General features: G+C 37.2%; 1 protein-coding gene and 1 pseudogene across 1 annotated transcript in view; one reads left to right on the top strand and one right to left on the bottom strand.

Annotated features, from left to right (window-relative positions):
- Positions 1–13865, top strand: part of C2CD6 (C2 calcium dependent domain containing 6) — a 150585-nt gene that overhangs the window by 22132 nt on the left and 114588 nt on the right. The gene's annotated exons all lie outside the window — the stretch shown is intronic.
- Positions 1065–1497, bottom strand: LOC125095198 (40S ribosomal protein S15a-like; annotated as a pseudogene).

Below are 13865 nucleotides of genomic sequence, written 5' to 3'. Positions count from 1 at the left end.
ATTTGTCACCTAACATGGTATCTATTCCATGTGCACTTGAAAGGAATGTGTGTTCAGCTGTTTTGGATAGCATGTTCTGTATATCTGTTATAACTATTTGGTCCAATGTGTCATTCAAATCCACTGTTATCTTGTTGATTTTCTGTTTGGATGATCTATTTATTGAGATAAGTGGGGTGTTGATGTCCCCTCCTATTATTGTATTACCATCAATTACTTCCTTATGTTTGTTGATAGGTATTTTATATATTTGGATGCTCCCATGTTAGGTGCATAAATATTTACAAGTGTTACATCTTTTTGTTCCCTTTATGATTATGTAGTGTCCTTCATCTCTTGTTACAGTCTTTGTTTTAAGTCTTTTTTGTTTGGAGTCTATTAAGTATCATTGCCCTGGGTTTTATTTTCATCTTCATTTGTATGGTAAATGTTTTTCCATCCCTTTGCTTTCTTTTGTTTTGTTTTGTTTTTAAAGTAGGTTTTGTGCTAAGCCTGGACCCCAGTGCAGGGCTTGAACTCAGAATCCTGAGATCAGGATCTGAGCTGAGATCAAGAGTTGGATGTTTAACCAACTGAGCCACCCAGGCATCTCCATCCCTTCACTTTCAGTCTGCATGTGTCTTTAGGTCTGAAATGAATCTCTGGTATGCAGCATGTGTGTCTTGCTTTTTTTCATTCTGTCATCCTATGTCTTTTGATTAGATAGGTTTTTCTATACTCTAAGTAATTATTGATAGATATGTGCTCATTGCCATTTTGTTACTTGTTTTGTGGTTATTTTTATAGTTCTTTTCCTTTTGTCTCTTACTTCTTTCATGGTTTGTTGGTTTTGTTTAGTGATAAATTTGGATTCCTTTTCTTTATTTTTTGTATATATCTATTTCAGATTTTTGATTTGTGGTTACCATTAGGTTTATATATAACATCTTGTGTGTATATGTAACCGTCTGTATTAAGTTGATATTGGCTTAAGTTTGAACCCATTCTGAAAGCACTAAATTTTTATTCTTCTCCCAACCCCAACATTTTAGATATATAGTGTCATTGTTATTTTTATTTATTTTTCCATTGAGGCATTTTATTTGCACATATGTATTACATCCCTAGGAAAAGAATGCCAGGATTTTCCCTCCTGTGTGTTTTTGTTTTGCTTCTTCATGGTCCATGATGTTAGCTGAGGTTGTCCATAAAATGAAACCAAACTGGTAGAATGGGAGCAGGTTATTCTGCCATTTTTCTAGATCTTTCCATTGTACATCAAGTCTAGGGCTGATCATTCCATACTTGTTTAACCTGCCCATGAGGTTCACAACAATTTTCCCCACTCTGTGATCATCAGTGATTTCAAATTCACCAATATAACCACACTTCATCATTCACAGTGAGAAACTGGATGACAACTTTGAAGCATGGACTGATAGGAACGCAGCATTTGCCTCTCTTTTCAGCATTGTTAGTGCTCTTGAGAGTATCTTCCAGGACACTCATGTGCACCATTATGGTGGCATGGAAAGATGGTGGAAAGAGGATGGGAAGGATGAACATATGGAGTTATGGGAAGTGGGTAGCCTATCACTATAGTGTCACTGTTTAAATCCTTTTATTTTATGAATCTCTTTGCCAGTTTTTATGGATATATTAATTTTATCGCTTTAGTGCCTCCTACTTTTCTTACTTCTGTTTATGATCTTTTTCCCCCCACTCAATCTCCTTTAGCATTTCTTGTAAGACTTGTTTAGTGGTGGTGAATTTCTTTAACTTTTGTTCATCTGGGAACTCTCTCCTATTCTGAATGATAGCCTAGCAGAGTAGAGTACTCTTGGTAGCATATTTTTGTTTGTTTCTTTGTTTCAGCACTTTGAATATATCATGTTACTTTCATCTGGCCTTCAAAGTTTCTGCTGAAAATTTAGCTGGTAGACTTAAATGGTTTCCTTTGTATGTAACTGTTTTCTTGTGTTGCTTTAAAAATTCCTTCTTTATAATTACTTTTTGCCACTTTAATCACCTTGTGTTTTAGTATGGATTTCCTTGGATTGATTTTTGTTGGGGGCTTTCTGTGCCTTTTGGATCTGGGTATCTGTTTCCTTCTCCAAATTTGGGATGTTTTTGGCTATTATTTTTTCTTCAAATTTTTCGTTCCCTTCTTTCTCTTTTCTCCTGTGATCCTTATAATGCAAACATTGTTACACTTGATGGGGTCACTGAGTTCCCTTAATCTATGCTCAGTTTGAGGGGCACTTGGGTGGCTCAGTTGCTTAAGTATCTGACTTCAACTCAGGTCATGATCTCAGGGTCCTGGGATTAAACTCTATGTTGGGCTCCCCACTCAGCTGGGAATCTGCTTCTCCCTATTTCTCTTCTCCTTCTTCTCTTGCTGCTTGTGCTCCCTCTGTCTCTCTCTCAAATTAATAAATAAAATCTTTTTTATTCTCATTTTTTATTAATGTCTTTTCTTTCTCCTGTTCCATTGGATTGTTTTTCATTATCCTGTCTCCCAGCTCACTGATCAATTTCTCTGCTTCCTCTAGTCGACAATTTATTCCCTATAGTGTATTTTTAAATTTAGTTATTGTGTTCTTCATCTCTGATTCATGCTTTTTTATGTTTTCTCTCTCTCTGTTGAAGTTCTCACTGAGGTTTCTCCTCTGTTTTCTCAAGTCCAGTGAGTATTTTTGTGACCATTACTTTAAATTATTTATCAGGCATATTAGTTAGCTCTGTTTCCTTTGGTTCTCTTGCTTTTATTTTGTCCTGTTCTTTAATTTGGGGCATATTCCTTTGTTAGGTCATCTGTGTCTATTTCTATGTGTTAGGAAAGCCCGCTACATCTGCTATTCAAGTAGTGGCCTTATGAAAAGAAGGACCTGTAGTGCCCTGTAGTGCAATGTCCCCTCTTTACCAGAACCAGGTGCTTCAGGGGTATCTCCTAAGTGTGCTGTGTACTTTCTGTTGTGGTTGAGCTGTTTGCCTTCAGTTCAGTCATCTGCAATGGCCTTATTTGCTTGTTGCAGGAAAGGTTTAGTCCCTGTGCTGCAAAGGGCCAGTCTGAGGTTACTTTGGGCTTGAGTTGGGTCAGACCAGATGCTTGCACTCAGCTTGTTTGTTAGAACTGCAGTTGCAGTGAGCTGCAGGATACTCTCCCTGCATTGCCCTTGGAAGGCTTTGTTGGTTGGCAGGGCCTACAGTCAGACCAGATGTTTGCCCCCAGTTTCTCTGTTGGAGGTTGTAGTGCCCCTGAACTACTGGGTTCCCTCCATGTGCTGCCCTCTGTGAGGTTTTCGTTGGTGGTTGGGGCCAACAGTCGGATTATATGTCTGCCCTCAGCCTTGGGCCACAGATGAATTGGTGTGTGTGGTTATCTTCTCTCCCCAGGGTGGGAGTACTTTGGACTGGTGCTGGCCACGGGGCTACTTGCACAATGCCATGTTTTTGGCACCTACTTGGATGGACTCCAAGTGGGGATAGTTGGGGGGCATGGATCTACAGGAGAAAATAGGGGTGTGGAGCACTGTTAGAAAGTTAATGGAAACAAACAAAGTGTTTGGGCTCCTTTCCACAAGTTTCAGTGGCTCTAGACTGATGGGCAGGAGATAGAAATGGTACCAGCCAGCTCCTTTGTTCTTAGGTAAGTTTCACAAAGGAACTTATCCTTCCTGTGCAGACTCTGAGACCAGCAAAGAAATCTTCCTGTATACCCCTGGTGCCCCAGAAACTTCTGCTTCTGTGCTGTAACTTGGCAGGGTTTTTGTCATGCTGTCTTTTTAATGCCAAGGACCCAGTTTTCTATAGCCCTTTGGTTCTTGCAGAGCCAAGCCAGCTCATTTTTAATTTTCCTGGTGTTTAGCCCTACTGGTTGTAAAAAACTTACAAAGTTAAGCCCCTCTAGTTTCAGAGTCAAATGTTATGGGGATCCATCTTCCCAGTGCAGGTCCCCCATGCCTGGGGTACCTAGTATGGGGTTTCCTTCTCCTTCTTCTCTATGCCTGCAGTGTCCCTCCCACGTGCAGTCAGTCTTGAAGGTCAGTTTGGTTCCTGACTGTGTCTCTCCCCTTCCTACCATTTTTTGATGTAAGCCTCCTCTCTATAGTTAACCGTGGAGAGCTTGATCCACCAGTCTTCCCTTCATTTTCTGGGTTAGTTACACTGATGTGGGTATTATCTAGGTGTGTCTGTGGGACTAGGATCCTCTGATTCCACTATTTTCACTAGCATTTGACATTTTAAGTATTATGTGCCATATTGTGGACTTCCTTGGGTTTACATTGTTTGGGACTCTGTGTTTCTTGGATTTGGATGTCTATTTCCATCTGCAGGTTAGGGAAGTTTTCTGTTATTATTTCCTCTAATAACTTTTTTTTAATACCTTTCTCTCCTATTCTTTTGGGACTCCTATGTGTGTTCACTTCATGTTGTCCAAGAGATCTCTTAATCTGTTGTCAGTTTTTTTTAAAAGTTATGTTTTCTTTTTACTGTTCAGCTTTTGTGCTTTCCATTACCTTTTCTTCCAGATCACTGATACATTCTAATCTATTGTCAACTCCCTCTAGTATGTTTTTCATTTCATTTATGGTAATTTTAACTCTGATTGGTTCTTTTCAATATTTTCTATCTCTGTATTGACAGACTACTGAGTTCTCTCTTTGCTCCACTCCAGTGAATAAGTTTACAATCATTACTTACATTCTTTATTTTTTTTTCAGCATAACAGTATTCCTTGTTTTTGCACCACACCCAGTGCTCCATGCAATCTGTGCCCTCTCCAATACCCACCACCTGGTTCCCCCAACCTCCCACCTCCCACCCCTTCAAAACCCTCAGATTGTTTTTCAGGGTCCATAGTCTCTCATGGTTCACCTCCCCTTCCAATTTCCCCCACTCCCTTCTCCTCTCTAACTCCCCTTGTCCTCCATGCTATTTGTTAGGCTCCACAAATAAGTGAAACCATATGATAATTGACTCTCTCTGCTTGACTTATTTCACTCAGCATAATCCCTTCCAGTCCCGTCCATGTTGCTACAAAAGTTGGGTATTCATTCTTTCTGATGGAGGCATAATACTCCATACTGTATATGGACCACATCTTCCTTATCCATTCGTCCATTGAAGGGCATCTTGATTCTTTCCACAGTTTGGCGACCGTGGCCATTGCTGCTATAAACATTGGGGTACACTACATCTGTATCTTTGGGGTAAATACCCAGTAGTGCAATTGCAGGGTCATAGGGAAGCTCTATTTTTTAATTTCTTGAGGAATCTCCACACTGTTCTCCAAAGTGGCTGCACCAACTTGCATTCCCACCAACAGTGTAAGAGGGTTCCCCTTTCTCCACATCCCCTCCAACACATGTTGTTTCCCGTCTTGCTAATTTTGGCCATTCTAACTGGTGTAAGGTGGTATCTCAATGTGGTTTTAATTTGAATCTCCCTGATGGCTAGTGATGATGAACATTTTTTCATGTGTCTGATAGGCATTTGTATGTCTTCATTGGAGAAGTGTCTGTTCATATCTTCTGCCCATTTTTTGATATGATTGTCTGTTTTGTGTGTGTTGAGTTTGAGGAGTTCTTTATAGATCCTGGATATCAACCTTTGTCTGTACTATCATTTGCAAATATCTTCTCCCATTCCATGGGTTGCCTCTTTGTTTTTTGACTGTTTCCTTTGCTGTGCAGAAGCTTTTGATTTTGATGAAATCCCAAAAGTTTATTTTTGCTTTTGTTTCCTTTGCCTTTGGAGACATATCTTGAAAGAAGTTGCTGTGGCTGATATCGAAGAGGTTACTGCCTATGTTCTCCTCTAGGATTCTGATGGATTCCTGTCTCACATTGAGGTCTTTTATCCATTTTGAGTTTATCTTTGTGTACGGTGTAAGAGAATGGTCGAGTTTCATTCTTCTACGTATAGCTGTCCAGTTTTCCCAGCACCATTTATTGAAGAGACTGTCTTTTTTCCACTGTATATTTTTCCCTTTTTGTGTCTTCTTCAATTTCTTTAATGAGTGTTCTGTAGTTCCTTGAGTACAGATCCTTTACCTCTTTGGTTAGGTTTATTCACAGGTATCTTATGGTTCTTGGTGCTAAAATAAATGGAATCGATTCTCTAATTTCCCTTTCTGTATTTTCATTGTTAGTATATAAGAAAGCCACTGATTTCTGTACATTGACTTTGTATCCTGCCACATTACTGAATTGCTGTATGAGTTCTAGTAGTTTGGGGGTGGAGTCTTTTGGGTTTTCCATATAAAGAATCATGTCATCTGCGAAGAGAGAGAGTTTGACTTCTTCATTGCCAATTTGGATACCTTTTATTTCTCTTGTCTGATTGCTGTTGCTAGGATTTCTAATACTATGTTGAACAAGAGTGGTGAGAGTGGGCATCCTTGTCGTGTTCCTGATCTCAGCGGGAAGGCTGCACCAAATCAAACCAACTCCACACATAAGAAGGGAAATAATCAAGATTAGAGCTGAGATCAATGAGGTAGAAACCAGAGATACAATAGAACGTATCAATGAAACTAGAAGCGGGTTTTTTGAAAGAATCAATAAGATCAATAAATCATTGGCCACACTAATCCAAAAGAAAAGAGAGAAAGCCCAAATTTATAAAATTATGAATGAAAAGGGAGAGATCACAACTAACACCAAGGAAGTAGAAACAATCATCAGAAGTTATTATCAACAGTTATATGCCAATAAGCTAAGCAACCTAGATGGAATAGATGCATTCCTGGAAAACTATAAACTCCCAAAATTGAACAAGGAAGAAATTGACAACCTGAATAGACTGATATCTAGTAACGAGATTGAAGCAGTGATCAAAAACCTCCAAAAAACAAGAGCCCAGGACCTGAATGATTCCCTGGGGAATTCTACCAAACTTTCAAAGAAGAAATAACACCTATTCTTCTGAAGCTGTTTCAAAAAATTGAAGCAGAAGGAAAACTTCCAGACTCTTTCTATGAAGCCAGCATTACCCTAATCCCCAAACCAGGCAAAGACCCTACCAAAAAGGAGGATTTCAGACCAATATCACTGATGAATATGGATGCTAAGATTCTCAACAAGATCCTAGCAAACAGGATCCAACAGCATATTAAAAAGATTATCCACCATGACCAGGTGGGATTCATTCCTGGGCTACAAGGATGGTTCAACATTCGCAAATCAATGTGATAGAACAAATTAATAAGAGAAGAGAGAAGTACCACATGGTCCTCTCAATTGATGCAGAAAAAGCATTTGACAAAATCCAGTATCCATTCCTGATTAAAACGCTTCAAAGTATAGGGATAGAGGGAACATTCCTGAACTTCATAAAATCTATCTATGAAAGACCCACAGCAAATATCATCCTCAATGGGAAAAAGCTAGCAGCCTTCCCACTGAGATCAGGAATACTTACATTCTTTAGCAGGCATACTGCTTATCTTTGTTTCATTTAGTTTTTTTTTTTCTGAAGTTTTTCCCTGTTCTTTCTTTTGAAGTATATTTTTCTGTCTCCCATTTTGCTTGACTTTCTGTATTTGTTTGTAAGGATTAGGCAGAAAGACTACTTCTCCTAAACCTGAAGGAGTGTTTATGTGTATGGTATCCTCTGTGTAGACTGTGTGTACTTGGTGCCTGTTGCTGGCTGGCTGGAGCTGTGGCAGCAGATGCAAGTTACTGGTTGAAATGGTGGCTTTTTATGGGAAGAAGAAGGAGGAGGAGGAGGAGGAGGAGGGGAGAATGGAAGGGAGGAAGGACAGGGGAGGGGAGGAGGGGAGGAGAGGAGAGGAGAGGAGGAAGGGAAAATAAAGCCCCCAAAGAATTAAAAAACAAGGCAAATTTTAAAAATTTAAAATCTTAGAAAACTAAAAATATAATTTTTAAATAAAATTTACACATGTAGCTTATTTTCTGTGCCCCAGCACCACAGAGGCTGGTGTAGTATTATAGACTCTAGGTTCACTGAGCTTATGAGCTCACTGTGAGCCAGATCCTGTTCTAGTCTGGGCTTCTTAGGTGGAAGGGGAGAGAGCATTCCCAGTTCCTTGGCCTATTTAAACCCTGTTTTTTTGTTTGTTTGTTTGTTTTGTTTTGTTGTTGTTTTTGTTATTTCCGTGCCCCAGTGCATTTGGGGCTGGTGTGGTCTTGTGGATCCTGGGCTTGCTCAGCTTACAAGCTCGCTGTGACAACTGAATCTCCCCATTATCATGTCTGAACACTGTTTTGGTCTAGGCTTTGTTGTCTCTTATTTGCTCTTTTAAACTGTAGGTTTTTGTTTGTTTGTTTGTTTGTTTTTGCCCAAGGATGGAGGAATCTATTCCCAGTTCCTCAGTACTATCCCTTCCCACTGCCATTCATAGTATCAGGTTGGGGGGCTCCCTTTGTTGCCACATCTCTGTTTCTCTTGCTCTTCCCCCACTTATCTATCTTTGGTTTTCAGTTAGCCTTCAGGTTCTTCTTCAGGAGGAATTATTCTTTTAATAGGTATAATTTGGTGTGTTCTGTGGAGGAAGTGAGTTGTGGGTCTTCCCATATTACTGTCATGGACTGGAAGGTCTTAATTGTGTTTTATTCATTTTTCTTGATTAAGTTAACTAGTGGTTTGTGTATTTTATTGGGAATTGATATCTTAAAAGTATTGAATCTTTCCATCTGTGAACATGTAATATTTGCCATGTATTTAGGTCTTTAATTGCACTCAGAAATGTTTTGTTGCACAAGTCTTAATGTTTTTTTCTGTTAGGTTTATTACTTTATCATGCTTCTTCTGTTAAATTTACTACATTTCTTCTGTTAAATTTATTCCTAAGGCTCTTGTTATTTTGGTGCTATTTCATATATACTTGTTTTCATTGTTATTATATAGAAATACAAAAGATTTTTTTTTTTTTTGCATTTTGTTCTTGTATCCTGATATTTCACTGAGCTTATTTACTAGTTCTAGTAATTTCTTTTGGTGTGTGTGGATTTCTTTAGACTTTCTATATATGGGATTGTAATGCCTCTATATAAAGAGCAGTTTTACTACTTTCTTTCAAATGTGGATGCTTTTTGTTTCTTTTTCTTGTCTGACTGCTCTAGATATAACCTATAGTACAATGCTGATTAGCATTAGTAGGAGTGAATACTTGCCTTACCAATCTTAGGGGAAAAGCATTTAGTCTTTTACCATGGAGTGTGATGTTAGATAAGTTCCTTTCTATTTCTACTCTGTTCAGAGTTTTTATTAAGAATGAATTTTAGAGGGGCGCCTGGGTGGCTCAGTGGGTTAAGCCGCTGCCTTCGGCTCAGGTCATGATCTCAGGGTCCTGGGATCGAGTCCTGCATCGGGCTCTCTGCTCAGCAGGGAGCCTGCTTCCCTCTCTCTCTCTCTCTCTCTCTCTCTGCCTGCCTCTCCATCTACTTGTGATCTCTCTCTGTCAAATAAATAAATAAAATCTTTAAAAAAAATTTTAAAAAGAATGAATTTTAGATTTTATCAAATATGTTTTCTGCATCTCTTGAAATGATCATGTGATTTTTGTTCTTTATTGGACATGTTTATTAATATGGCTTAGTACATTAATTAATATTCAGATGGAAAAATCCCACTTTGTCATGGTGTATGGTCCTCTTTATATGTTGCTGGATTTGGTTTACTCATATTTTGTTGAGGATTTTTACCTCATTCTTGAGGGATTTTGACCTATTGTTTTCTCTTCTTGCATTATCTGTTTGGCTTTGGTATGAACATAATTTTGACCTCATAGAATATCTTGGGGAGTGTTCCTTCAACTCTTCCTCCCCACACTCCCTCTTTTTTTCCCTGAGTTTGTGAAGGATTGTTGTAATTTTTTCAAGTGTTTGGTAGAATTCACCAGTGAAAGAGTCTGGGCCTGAATTTTTCTTTTTAGGAAGTTTTAGTACTAATTCAATTTCTTGTTATAGGTCTTTTCAGATATTTTTTTTCTTGAGTCAGTTTTGGTAATTTGTGTCTTTCTAGGAATTTTTCCATTTCACCTAAGTTGTCTAATTTGCTAGCATAAAATTATTTATAGCTATAGTAGTTTATATGCCTTAAATGACAATGAGCTTTGGAGATAAGATGAACTTTAGGATTTTGAGTTGGGGAGATCATCCTGGATTATCTGAGTTAGGCCCTCAAAGTAATCACAAATTCCGTTATAAGAGAGAGGTAGAGGGGTGCCTGGGTGGCTCAGTCAGTTAAAATCTGCCTTTGGCCCAGGTCATGCTCCTGGGATCCTGGGATCAAACCCCTCATCAGGCTTCCTGGAACAGGGAGCCTGCTTCTCCTTCTGCTCCTCCCTCTGCTCAAGCGTTCTCTCTGCCTCTGTCTCTCTCTCTGTCAAATAAGTGAGTAAAATCTTTTAAAAAAAGAGAGGTAGAGGTATGCTGTTGAGGACATATTTAGTAATGGAATTTCTGGTCATAATTATATATTTGCTCAAATTCAATACATAATACTAAATAGTTTTTCAAAGAAGCTAGACCAATTTATATTCTTATTGGCAGTGTATTAAAATTGTAGTGACCCCACATCCTTGTCACTTGATATTGTTGGTGTCTCTATTTTTAACTCTCTAGGAAATATGTTAGTTCTATCTCTTTGTGGTGTTAACTTTTTTCCCTGGATGACTAATGAGGGTGAGATCCTTTCCAAATGTTTACTAGCCATTACATATACTCTTTTGTGAGGTACCTATTGAAGTTTCTTTCTCATTTTCCTCTTGGACTCTTGACCTTTTTCTTATTAATTTGTATAATTTTATATATATATATATATATATATATATATATATATATATATATTCTAGTTATGGGCTCTTTGTTACTTGTACCATACATGTTGTAAATATTTTCTTCCAAATATGTATGACATCTTTTGATAAGCAGAAGTTATTAAATTTAATGGAGTTTACTGTATCAAACTTTTTTCTTACGGTTATTGCTCTTTGTGTTCTGTTTTGGAAATCTACTCTAACCTCATGGAAATATTTCATGTATTGTTATTTTTTTTCTTTTGACACTGAGATCAACAATTCACCTGTAACTGATTTTTGTGTATATGGTGTGAGTTTATAAGTCATGTTTTCTTTTCTTTTTTCTCTCTCTCACCTTTTTCCTTTTCTTCTTCTTCTTCTTCTTCTTTTTTTTGTATTGGCATGGTAATTTTTACTTGACCTACCTTAGAGTGTTTTTTCTCTACTATTCTGCATTACCAACTTTGTCACAAGTGCAGTGCCCGTGTTGGGGTCTATTTCTAGACTCTAATCAGTTTCTTTGGTGTATTTATCTATGCTTTTGCTAATGTCTTCAGACAGCAAAAATGTTGAGAAAAAATGTTCTTATTTCTTCAATTTTTAAATACTTCATTTTGTTTTTCTTCTTCAAGATGATCTAAGCTATTCTTGGTTTTTCCATTTCCATATTAATTTTTGGAAAATATCATCAATTCCAGTAGGAAAACTTTTTGGGACTTTCATTTTGGTTGCATTGAATTTATAGTACAATTTAAGGAGCTGAATTATTTAAAGTTGACTCTTGAACAACATGAGGGTCAGGGACACTAACCTCCATGCAGTTGAAAATCCATGCATAACTTTTGATTCCCTCCAAAATTTGGAACTAATGTTTACTATTGACTGGAAGCTTTACTGATGACATAGTTGATTAATACATATTTTGTATGCTGTACGTATTATATACTATATTCTTACACTAAAGTAAAGAAAATGTTAAAATCATAAGGAAATGAAAATACATTTATATTACTATACATATATTTATTGGAAAAAAGTCACGTATAAGTGAACCCACACAGTTCAAATTCATGTTATTTGATAGCTGTCTGTCTGTATGTGTGTGTGTGTATATAATGAAGCAATAATATTTACATATATAACTATAAAAGTATAATATAAACATGTGTATAATAGTATTTATATATTTCCATGTAAGTATATATACTTACTATACCTAAGTATGTGTATCTCAGTATAATACACATATACATATTATATGTGTATTATATAAATATAATAATGTAATTTAACTATGGCTCTCTTCTTTATGCTTTTACACTTATTTATTCTGTCTAGGCTTCTCTCCCTCTAGTTCTTAATTTTTTCCTCTTCAAGCTCACTTGAAGTTATCATTACCTCCTTCCCTAACACTTTCTCCTCACTCCCTTTATTTGCCACGGGTTTATGAGATAGTTTGTAGGCATCCTGGGTGGGACTTGGTACTGGAATCTTACCTCCTGCTCCTCTTTTGCTCCAGGGTTGTGGCCATTAGTATTTGCTAAAAAATGGACAATCAAATGAGAAATTAATATCAGTTTTATCTCAGGATTTCTGGTAACGAGTCTAAACTGGAAACTATTGTGGAAGTCCTACCTCCATCTCAGAATGAAGGCAGCATGTTATGAAATGGGGAAAGTAACCTGCTTCATTCTAAGCAGACTGGGCCTAGGTGGGAATATGCATGGGAACTGGCAGCTTACAGCCTCCAGAAAGGCAGATTGAGGAAAGTGAGACATATGATAGGCCTTTAGCTATGACTCCGTAGAAGTAGTCTCCAAATTGCTTTGATTACACTGTCTTACCAGTAAAAAACATATGAACATCTATCACCAGTGTTTGTATATTTATTTCTACATTACTTAAATGTACTGTAATTTGCTATATAAATTCTACAATATACAAAAAATTAAAAATGATAAGCACTATTTCAAAAAAATGATTTCCATGTTGTTTCTTAGTGGTATAGAGTTCAATAAGCACTACTATTTTTGAAAAGTGCGATTTAATATCTGTGATGTAGTAATTTGAAGGTCTCATTCTAAGGCAAATTTATTATTTCAGCATATGGTTTTTAATGCCATTGTATTTGAAAAAGATACTTTCAGTATTTGAAATTTCAAATGGAAGAGGTGCACCCTGGTTGCGCTTAGTAAAACCACATTTCTCATTTTTCATTTCTATTCTACTTTGCAAAGTTTTTAGTCCAGATTTTATCCGTAGGATTTCATCTTTTCTAAGTAATTAGTTCTGGCAAACTAATTGGAAGGTGTTGCATATTTTTATCTTTGAAAGGAAAAATGGTCTCCTAATCTGCTGAAACCCTTCCTTTGTGAGATTTTTAAACAGATGAGGAAATGGTTTCTAAGTTGTTAAAGTGTGATACCCCAAGCTTGTAGGTGATCATAGCACATTTGCACACACAGAAAATAACATTGGATGAAAATATTTCTAGTAGTTTTCAAAATATTCTTATCTTAACATGAGTTCATTTCAAAAAAGTTATTTTCACACTCATTAAAATGTCACTACTTTACTCTGAAAAGACAGATTAAGAAATATCTATTTTAGCTGGAGGGGATTATACTAAGTGAAGTTAAGTCAAGCAGAGAAAGACAGTTATCTTATGGTTTCAGTCATATGTGTAACATAAGCAATAGCACGGAGGACCATAGGGGAAGGGAGGGAAAACTGATGGAGGAGAACTCAGAGAGGGAATTGAAAGGTGAGAGACTCTGGACCCCAGAAAACAAACTGAGGGTTTCAGAGGGGTGGGAGGTGGGGGTGGGGATAACAGGGTGATGGGTACTAAGGAGGGTACGTGTTGTGATAAGCACGGGGTGTTATATCGAACTTATGAATCACCCAACACTACATCAGAAACTAATGGTGTGCTCTACAGTGGCCAACTGAACACAATAAAAAGATAGTTTCATAGTAGCCAAAAATAAAAGAAATATTCATTTTAAAATATTTGTTAGTTTACATACTGCTGATAGTTATTTGTTATCCCAGAAAATGTTAGCAAATTTAGAACACTTGTCTTTTTATAAGACCAAATTGCATGGTATATCTTTGT

This window comes from Lutra lutra, chromosome 3 (genome assembly GCF_902655055.1).
Source record: "Lutra lutra chromosome 3, mLutLut1.2, whole genome shotgun sequence".
In the NCBI taxonomy this organism is placed as follows: domain Eukaryota; kingdom Metazoa; phylum Chordata; class Mammalia; order Carnivora; family Mustelidae; genus Lutra; species Lutra lutra.
Note: the sequence above shows the minus strand (reverse complement) of the source record. Positions and strands in the feature narration are given on the sequence as shown.